This window comes from Arachis ipaensis, chromosome B5 (assembly GCF_059453495.1).
Source record: "Arachis ipaensis isolate K30076 ecotype BB chromosome B5, ASM5945349v1, whole genome shotgun sequence".
NCBI lineage: Eukaryota > Viridiplantae > Streptophyta > Magnoliopsida > Fabales > Fabaceae > Arachis > Arachis ipaensis.
The window spans coordinates 44,569,581-44,579,849 of record NC_142440.1 but is presented as its reverse complement, the minus strand read 5'-3'; the positions used below and the strand labels follow the sequence as shown (position 1 = coordinate 44,579,849).

Sequence of the window (10,269 nt, the reverse complement as noted above, 5' to 3'; positions counted from 1 at the left end):
ATTTGCCCAATCTGCCTCTCTAGGCTCTTCATGGAGGCTTCATGGTTCTTGGTTGTCATTTCTTGGTGTTTCCATATTTTGTCTATCAAGGTTTCCAAGTTAGTGATTCTTTGAGATTCTGGTGATGCTTGTGGTGGGTTGTGAGATGTGGATGGTGGATGGTAGGTATTTTGGTTGGTGGGTTGGTTATTGGATTGATAATAGTTGGGATTGGGGTAGTTGTTTTGAGGTTTTCTGTAAGGGTTTTGGTTAGTTTGCTGCTGGTTGTGGTTTTGGTTGTTTCTTGAAGTGTTTTGGTTTGAGTTCCTCTGCCATGGTTGTTGGTTCTGGTTGTGATTGTCTCCCCATCTGAGATTTGGGTGGTTCTTCCAGGATGGATTGTAGGTATCACCATAAACTTCATTCTGTCCAGAGTTTTGGTTATACATGTACTGCACTTGCTCCTGTTGTTGCTCTTCTTGGCTTTCTTCATTCTGCACACATACAGTTGATGGGTGGCTTGTGTTCACAGCTGCTACTTGAAGGCTGTCAATCCTTTTGGCCATTTGTTCAAACTGTTGTTGAATTTGTTGTTGCATCATCTTGTTTTGAGCCAAAATGGAATCTACTCCTTCCAGTTCTAGTACCCCCTTTCTCTGTGATGGTTGGCGGGTTCTTTGATGAGCAAAGAAATATTGATTATTGGCCACCATGTCCACAAGATTCTGGGCTTCGTCAGCAGTTTTCATCAGTTGTAATGAACCTCCAGCAGAGTGATCTAATGCCTCTTGAGATTTCAATGTTAGGCCTTCATAGAAATTCTGCAGCACATCCCATTCATTGAACATCTCCGGAGGACACTTTCTGATTAAGGCTTTGTATCTCTCCCATGCTTCATACAAGGATTCGGCATCTAATTGTGTGAATGTATGCACCTTAGTTTTCAGCCTGATGATCCTTTGGGGTGGATAGAATTTGGCTAAAACTTTAGTCACCAAATCATCCCAACTAGTGATACTTCCTTGGGGAAAAGTTTCAAGCCATTGTGCAGCCTTGTCCCTTAATGAGAATGGGAACAACAGAAGCTTGTAAGTTTCAGGATTCACGCCATTGGATTTGACAGTGTCACAAATTCTTAAGAAGGTAGATAAATGCTGGTTGGGATCTTCCAATGGGCTGCCTCCATAGGAACAATTATTTTGGACAAGTGTAATGAGTTGTGGTTTTAGCTCAAAATTGTTTGCATTGACATTGGGAGTTAAGATGCTGCTTCCACAGTGTCTGGGATTTGCAAAAGTGTAGGAGGCCAACACTCTCCTCTGTGGTGGATTGGGATTAGATGGATCTCCTTCCATCTCGTGATATTCTTCCTCAGATTCTTCCTCTCCAACAATACATTTCCCTCTTTCAGCTCTTCTTAATCTCCTGAGAGTCCTCTGGTCAGCTTCGGATAAGATAGGAGCACCTATCCCTGTACCTGACATACAAACAAAACAAGAGAAACACACAACCAGTGATACTTCAATCTATTGCTAGAATGAAGTTTTAGTTAGCTTAAGCAAAAATTCAAACAGTTAGTAGGTTAGTCAAAATTAAAAAAAAAAGTTCTTGATCTAAACTATCACCTCACTTAATCATTGTCAATCTATTTCAATCCCCGGCAACGGCGCCAAAAACTTGATGTGCGGAAAACGATCAGACACAAAACTCACCGGCAAGTGTACCGGGTCGCATCAAGTAATAAAACTCACGGGAGTGAGGTCGATCCCACAAGGATTGAAGGATTGAGCAACTTTAGTTTAGTGGTTGAATTAGTCAAGCAAACAAGTGTTGATTGTGTGAAATTGTGTTGACAGGAATTAAATTGCATAGAATGTAAAGGGAAGTGGGTGATTTGCAGGAAATTAAAGGGAACAAAAAGAAAAAGAGTCGAATCTTAAAGAACAAGTAATGTAAATTGCAGAAACTTAGATTGTAAGAAATGTAAATGGCTGAATCTTAAAGTGCAAGAAATGTAAATTACTTGAATTATAAAGGGAATTGGGAAGTGGATTTGCAGAAATTAAACAAGGAAAAGTAAAATTCAACAAACAGAAATATAAAAGATGGATTCAATTAAACCGGATCTCAAAACTAAAAAGAAAATAAGCTTGGTGTAGCAACGAAATAAGGAAATTGAAATTGAAAAATGTAGATCTCAGGACTCAAGAGACTAGATAACCAAGTCTAGATCTTAATGCCTTCCTAGATCCAAATTGAGAGAGCAAATGCCAAATTAAAGAAGAGAGCAATGTAGAAATGTAAATTCAAGTTCAATTTTCCAAAAGCTGCAGTAAGAAAAACAGAGAGATCTCAAGGTGAGATTGAGACAGAATTTCCTCAATTCTTCAACACCCAAGACTCAAGACAAGTGTAGATGAAATTGAAAAATAAGAAAACTAAGAGGAAGAGAATTCAATTCTCCTTCCCCAAGACTCAGAATCTCCAAACAGCTCAAAACCCAAAAGCTCTCTACTATGAATATTATGAAAATTCTTAAAGAAAACTCTAAAAAGAAAAGCTCCCTTAAAACTTCAAATCCTAAGCTATTTATACACTTTCTTCAAATGATCATTAAGCCTTGAATTGGGCCTTTAGTCTTGATGGAATTGGGTTGATAATAGCCTCCGTTGATTGCTCTTGGTGTTGGGAAGAAATCCATTTGTGAACCAGGCCATGAACCATTCACGTTTGAGTCAACATTTGAGGCAAACGTTGACTCAAACGTCCCTTGTGTGAGGCATTATGCAGATGCCCATTTGCTGTCATCCACGTTTGAGCCAATGTTTGAGGTCAAACGTGAGCTCAAACGTGGGTCTTCCCAAGCTCCCTTTTTGGCCAACGTTTGGCCCAACGTTTAAGGCAAACGTTGGTGCAAACGTGGCTCATCTAAACCATCAATCAAGGGTGCTCTTCCATGCTCTTTCTTGCCAAAATGTAGCCAATGTTTGACCTCACGTTTGAGGCAAACGTTGGCTCAAACGTTGCTGTGCCCAGGAGTGCTATTTCTCTTCTTTTTGGCGCCAACGTTTGACCTCACATTTGAGGAAAACGTTGGCGCAAACGTTGCCTTCCCCTGCTTCTTCTTCAGCCAATGTTTGCCTCAATGTTTGAGGCAAACGTTGGCGCAAATGTTGGCTCTTCTCCAGAGTGTTCTTCAGCCGCTTCTCACGTTTGAGTTAATGTTTGAGGCAAACGTTAGCTCAAATGTTGATCCCTCTTTTCAAGCCCATTCTTGCAACCTTCTTCCAAGCTTTATTCCACCTATCATCAATCAACAATTGTATCAAAGCTATGCCATAATCATGAGAGTTGTTCTTCTTCTTGTCATATGAGCAATTATGGCACAAAAACTCATAAAAATGCATCAATTTATCCATAGTTGATTGAACAAAGGAAACATGAAATTCAACCCAATTGGCTTACTTATGGCTTAAGAAAGTGCATAAAACTAAATGAAAACAAAGGAAAAAGACTAGTGAAACTAGGCTAAGATGACGTGTCATCAGATACTGTTAAGACCAATGGGGTTGATCCTGAGGTCTACAGGCTTATGCTTTTCCCGTTTGCTATAAGAGACAGAGCTAGAATATGGTTGGACTCTCAACCTAAAGACAGCCTGAACTCTTGGGATAAGCTGGTCACGGCTTTCTTAGCCAAGTTCTTTCCTCCTCAAAAGCTTAGCACGCTTAGAGTGGATGTTCAAACCTTCAAACAGAAAGAAGGTGAATCCCTCAATGAAGCTTGGGAGAGATATAAGCAACTGACCAAAAAATGTCCTTCTGACATGCTTTCAGAATGGACCATCCTGGATATATTCTATGATGGTCTGTCTGAATTATCAAAGATGTCATTGGACCATTCTGCAGGTGGATCCATTCACCTAAAGAAAACGCCTGCAGAAGCTCAGGAACTCATTAACATAGTTGCAAATAACCAGTTCATGTACACTTCTGAAAGGAATCCTGTGAGTAATAGGATGCCTCAGAGGAAGGGAGTTCTTGAAATTGATGCTCTGGATGCCATATTGGCTTAGAAAAAAATATTGACTCAGCAAGTGGTGCACGAATTGTGAATCACACTTTTCACAATTCGTACCACTAACCAGCAAGTGCACTGGGTCGTCCAAGTAATACCTTACGTGAGTAAGGGTCGAATCCCATGGAGATTGTTGGTTTGAAGCAATCTCTGGTTATCTTGTAAATCTCAGTTAGGAGGTCAATTATAATTATCAGTGGATTTGCAAATGAACAAGGGAACATAAAATAAATACTTGGTATGTAGTAATGGAGAATATGTTGGAGTTTTGGAGATGCTTTGTCTTCTGAATCTCTGCTTTCTCCCTGTCTTCTTTCTTAACGCACGCAAGGTTCCTCCTATGGCAAGCTGTGTGTTGGTGGATCACCGTTGTCAATGGTTACCATCCGTCCTCTCAGTGAAAAAGGTCCAGGTGCGCTGTCACCGCACGGCTAATCATCTGTCGGTTCTCGATCATGTCAGAATAGGATCTATTGATCCTTTTGCGTCTGTCACTACGCCCAACACTCGTGAGTTTGAAGCTCATCACAGTCATTCAATCCCTGAATCCTACTCAGAATACCACAGACAAGGTTTAGTCTTTCTGGATTCTCAAGAATGCTGCCAATGGATTCTAGCTTATACCACGAAGATTCTGATTAAGGAATCCAAGAGATATTCATTCAATCGAAAGTAAAACGGAGGTGGTTGTCATGCACGCGTTCATAGGTTGAGAATGGTGATGACTGTCACGGATCATCACATCCATCATATTGAAGTGCGAATGAACATCTTAGATAGAAACAAGCGTGTTTGAATAGAAAACAGAAATAGTTGCATTAATTCATCGAAACACAACAGAGTTCCTCACCCCCAACAATGGAGTTTAGAGACTCATGCCGTCAGAGATTACAAAGTTCAGATCTAAAAATGTCAGGAGATGAAAAATAAATCTCTAAAAGTTGTTTAAATACCAAACTAGTAACCTAGGTTTACAGAAAATGAGTAAACTATGATAGATAGTGCAGAAATCCACTTCTGGGGCCCACTTGGTGTGTGCTGGGGCTGAGACTTAAGCTTCTCACGTGCCTGGGCTGTTTTGGGTGTTCAACGCCAGGTTGTAACCTGTTTCTGGCGTTGAACTCCAACTTGTAACTTGTTTCTGGCGCTGGACGCCAGACTACAACATGGAACTGGCGTTGAACGCCAGTTTACATCATCTATTTTTGAGCAAAGTATGAACTATTATATATTGATGGAAAGCCCTGGATGTCTACTTTCCAACGCAATTGAGAGCGCGCCATTTGGAGTTCTGTAGCTCCAGAAAATCCACTTTGAGTGCAGGGAGGTCAGAATCCAACAGCATCAGCAGTCCTTTTTCAGCCTGAATCAGATTTTTGCTCAGCTCCCTCAATTTCAGCCAGAAAATACCTGAAATCACAGAAAAATACGCAAACTCATAGTAAAGTTCAGAAATGTGATTTTTAATTAAAAATAATAAAAATATACTAAAAACCAACTAAATCATACTAAAAACTAAGTAAAAACAATGCCAAAAAGCGTATAAATTATCCGCTCATCACAATACCAAACTTAAATTGTTGCTTGTCCCCAAGCAACTAAAAAAAAAGTAGGATAAAAAGAAGAGAATATACAATGAATTCCAAAAACATCTATGAAGATCAGTGTTAATCAGATGAGCGGGGCTATTAGCTTTTTGCTTCTGAACAGTTTTGGCATCTCACTTTATCCTTTGAAGTTCAGAATGATTGGCATCTATAGGAACTCAGAATTTAGATAGTGTTATTGATTCTCTTAGTTCAGTATGTTGATTCTTAAACACAGCCACTTTATGAGTCTTGGCCGTGGCCCTAAGCACTCTGTTTTCCAGTATTACCATCGGATACATACATGCCACAGACACATAACTGGGTGAATCTTTTCAGATTGTGACTCAGCTTTGCTAAAGTCCCCAATTAGAGGTGAACAGGGTTCTTAAGCACACTCTGTTTTTTGCTTTGGACCTCGACTTTAACCGCTCAGTCTCAAGTTTTCACTTGACACCTTCACGCCACAAGCACATGGTTAGGGACAGCTTGGTTTAGCCGCTAGGATTTTATTCCTTTAGGCCCTCCTATCCACTGATGCTCAAAGCCTTGGATCCTTTTTATTACCCTTGCCTTTTGGTTTTAAGGGCTATTGGCTTTTTGCTCTTGCCTTTTGGTTTAAAGAGCTTTTGGCTTTTTCTGCTTGCTTTTTTTTTTTCTTGCTCTCTTTTTTTTTCGTATTTTTTTTCTGCAAGCTTTGTTCTTCACTGCTTTTTCTTGCTTCAAGAATCATTTTTATGATTTTTCAGATTATCAAATAACATTTCTCCTTTTTCATCATTCTTTCAAGAGCCAACAATTTTAACATTCATAAACAACAAATTCAAAAGACATATACACTGTTCAAGCATTCATTCAGAAAACAAAAAGTATTGCCACCACATCAAAATAATTAAACTATTTTAAAATTCGAAATTCATGTACTTTTTTTTCTTTTTCAGAAAACAATTTTCATTTAAGAAAGGTGATGGATTCATAGGACATTCATATCTTTAAGACATAGACACTTAGGTACTAGTGATCATATAGTAAAGACACAAATATAATTAAACATGAAGCATAGTAAACGAAAAACAGGAAAATAAGAACAAGGAGATTAAGGAATGGGTCCACCTTAATGAGGGTGGCGTCTTCCTCTTCTTGAAGAACCAATGGTGCTCTTGAGCTCCTCTATGTCTCTTCCTTGCCTTTGTTGTTCTTTCCTCATAGATCTTTGATCTGCAGTCAATTGCTCTACCACTGAATTATGGAAAAATAAAAGCAATGATTTTACCACACCAAACTTAGAAGGTTTGCTCATCCTCGAGCAAAAGAAGAAAGAAGTGGAGAAGATGGAGGAGATGGAAGTGTGTGAATGGGTGGGTTTGGGAGGGAAATGGTTTGAATTTGAATGGTGAGGTAGGTGGGGATCATGTGGGGTCCACAGATCCAGTGGGGTCAAGGATTTAGCATCCCTGCTCCAATTAGGCGTACAAAATGCCCTTACTGTGCAATCCTGGCGTTTAACGCCAGACTACTGCCTGTTTCTGGCGTTAAACGCCCAAATGTAGCCTGTTTTTGGCGTTTAACACCAGACTGATGCTTGTTTCTGGCGTTAAACGCCAGCTTGGTGCTTGTTTCTAGCGTTAAACGCCAGACAGATGCTTGTTTCTGGCGTTTAAATGCCAGAATGATCTTCCTCCTGGGTGTGCTGTTTTTCATGCTATTTTTCGTTCTGTTTTTGAATTTCCATTTGTTTTTGTGACTTCACATGATCATCAACCTAAAGAAAACATAAAATAGCCATGGAAAATAAATAGATAATAACATTGGGTTGCCTCCCAACAAGCGCTTCTTTAATGTCAATAGCTTGACAATGAGCTCTCATGGAGCCTCACAGATAATCAGAGCAAGGTTGGGACCTCCCAACACCAAACTTAGAGTTTGAATGTGAGGGTTCAACACCAAACTTAGAGTTTGGTTGTGGCCTCCCAACACCAAACTTAGAGTTTGACTGTGGGGGCTTTGGTTGACTCTGCAGTGAGAGAAGCTTTTCATGCTTCCTCTCTATGGTTACAGAAGGAGAACCTTGTGTCTTATAGTTTGTAATGTCTGCAAACCACAGAGCTTCCTGAATAGCAAACAATTGCTCATCCGGAAAAGTTTCAGAGATCTCAGTAGGAGGGAGGGATGCTCCTACTACTGGTTCTATCCGGGACAGGTGATCAGCTACTTGATTCTCTGTCCATTTTCTATCTCTTATTTCTATATCAAACTCTTACAGAAGCAACACCCATCTTATGAGCCTGGAATTTGAATCTTGCCTTGTGAGTAGATATTTAAGAGCAGCATGGTCAGTGTACACAATCACTTTTGATCCTACTAAGTAAGATCTAAACTTGTCAATGGCATAAACCACTGCAAGTAATTCTTTTTCTGTGGTAGTGTAATTTTTTTGGGCATCATTTAAAACACTGCTAGCATAATAAATGACATGCAGAAGCTTGTTATGCCTCTGTCCCAATACTGCACCAATGGTATGGTCACTGGCATCACACATTAGTTCGAATGGTAATGTTCAGTCTGGTGTAGAAATAACTGGCGTTGTGACCAGCTTAGCTTTCAGGGTCTCAAACGCCTGCAGACACTTTGTGTCAAACACAAATGGCGTGTCAGCAGCTAGCAGATTGCTCAGAGATTTTGCAATTTTTGAAAAATTCTTTATAAACCTCCTATAGAATCCTGCATGCCCCAGAAAGCTTCTGATTGCCTTAACATTGGCAGGTGGTGGTAATTTTTCAATTACTTCAAATTTAGCTTGATCCACCTCTATTCCCTTGTTTAAAATTTTATGCCCAAGGACAATCCCTTCAGTCACCATAAAGTGATATTTTTCCCAGTTTAAAACAAGGTTGGTCTCTTGGCATCTTTTCAGAACAAGTGCTAAATAGTTAAGGCAGGAGCTGAATGAGTCTCCAAATACTGAAAAGTCATCCATGAAGACTTCCAGAAACTTCTCTACCATATCAGAGAAGATAGAGAGCATACACCTCTGAAAGGTTGCAGGTGCATTACACAGACCAAAAGGTATCTTTCTGTAGGCAAACACTCTAGAAGGACATGTGAATGCTGTTTTCTCTTGGTCCTAAGGATCTACTGCAATTTGGTTGTAACCTGAATAGCCAACCAAAAAGCAGTAATATTCATGACCTGCTAGTCTCTCTAGCATCTGGTCTATGAATGGTAAAGGAAAATGATCCTTCCTGGTGGCTGTATTGAGCCTTCTGTAGTCAATACACATACGCCACCCTGTAACTGTTCTTGTAGGAACCAGTTCATTCTTTTCATTATGAACCACTGTCATTCCTCCCTTCTTAGGGACAATATGGACAGGGCTCACCCAGGGGCTATCAGAAATAGAATAGATAATCCCAGCCTCTAGTAACTTAGTGACCTCTTTCTGCACCACCTCCTTCATGGCGGGATTTAGCTGCCTCTGTCATTGAACTACTGGCTTAGCATCATCCTCCAATAGGATCTTGTGCATGCATCTGGCTGGGCTAATGCCCTCAAGATCACTTATGGACCACCCAAGAGCTGTCTTGTGTGTTCTTAGCACCTGAATTAGTGCTTTCTCTTCCTGTGGCCCTAAAGCATAGCTTATAATTACAGGAAAAGTGTCACCTTCTCCCATAAATGCATATTTCAGGGATGGTGGTAGTGGTTTGAGCTTGGGTTTAGGAGGTTTCTCCTCTTCCTGAGGATTTTTCAGAGGTTCTTTTATTTCCTCTGGTTCCTCCAGATCAGGCTGAACATCTTTAAAAATGTCCTCTAGCTCTGATTCGAGACTCTCAGTCATATGGACCTCTTCCACCAGGGAGTCAATAATATCAACGCCCAGGCAGTCATCTGATGTGTCTGGATGTTGCATAGCTTTGACAACATTCAACTTAAACTCATCCTCATTGACTCTCAGGGTTATCTCCCATTTTTGGACGTCAATGAGGGTTCGTCCAGTTGCTAGGAATGGTCTTCTTAGAATGAGAGTTGCACTCTTGTGCTCCTCCATTTTCAGCACTACAAAGTCAGTAGGGAAGGCAAATGGCCCAACCTTGACAATCATGTCCTCAATTATGCCTGATGGATATTTAATGGAGCCATCAGCAAGTTGAAGACAGATCCGGGTTGGTTTGACCTCTTCAGTCAAGCCAAGCTTTCTGATAGTAGATGCAGGGATTAGGTTGATGCTTGCCCCAAGATCACATAGAGCTGTCTTGGTGCAGTTACCCTCTAATATGCATGGTATCATAAAGCTCCCGGGATCTTTAAGCTTTTCTGGGAAGCTTTTCAGAATGACTACACTGCATTCTTCAGTGAGGAGAACTCTTTCAGTTTCTCTCCAATCCTTCTTATGACTCAAGATATCTTTCATGAACTTGGCATAAGAGGGTATTTGCTCAAGTGCCTCTACAAACGGAATCTTTATTTCAAGAGTCCTGAGATAGTCTGTAAAGCGGGAAAATTGCTTATCCTGCTCGTCTTTGCAGAGTTTTTGAGGATAAGGCATCTTGGCTTTGTATTCCTCAACCTTAGTTGCTGCAGGTTTATTTCCTACAGAGGTAGGTTGAGAAGTCTTCTTGAGGGATTT

General features: G+C 40.4%; 1 non-coding gene across 1 annotated transcript; it reads right to left on the bottom strand.

Moving 5' to 3' along the window:
- Positions 1-3,703: 3,703 nt before the first annotated feature.
- LOC148564025 (small nucleolar RNA R71) lies at positions 3,704-3,811 on the bottom strand. The gene has a single exon (XR_015884527.1). It is a non-coding gene; the product is annotated as a small nucleolar RNA R71 (small nucleolar RNA).
- Positions 3,812-10,269: the final 6,458 nt, after the last annotated feature.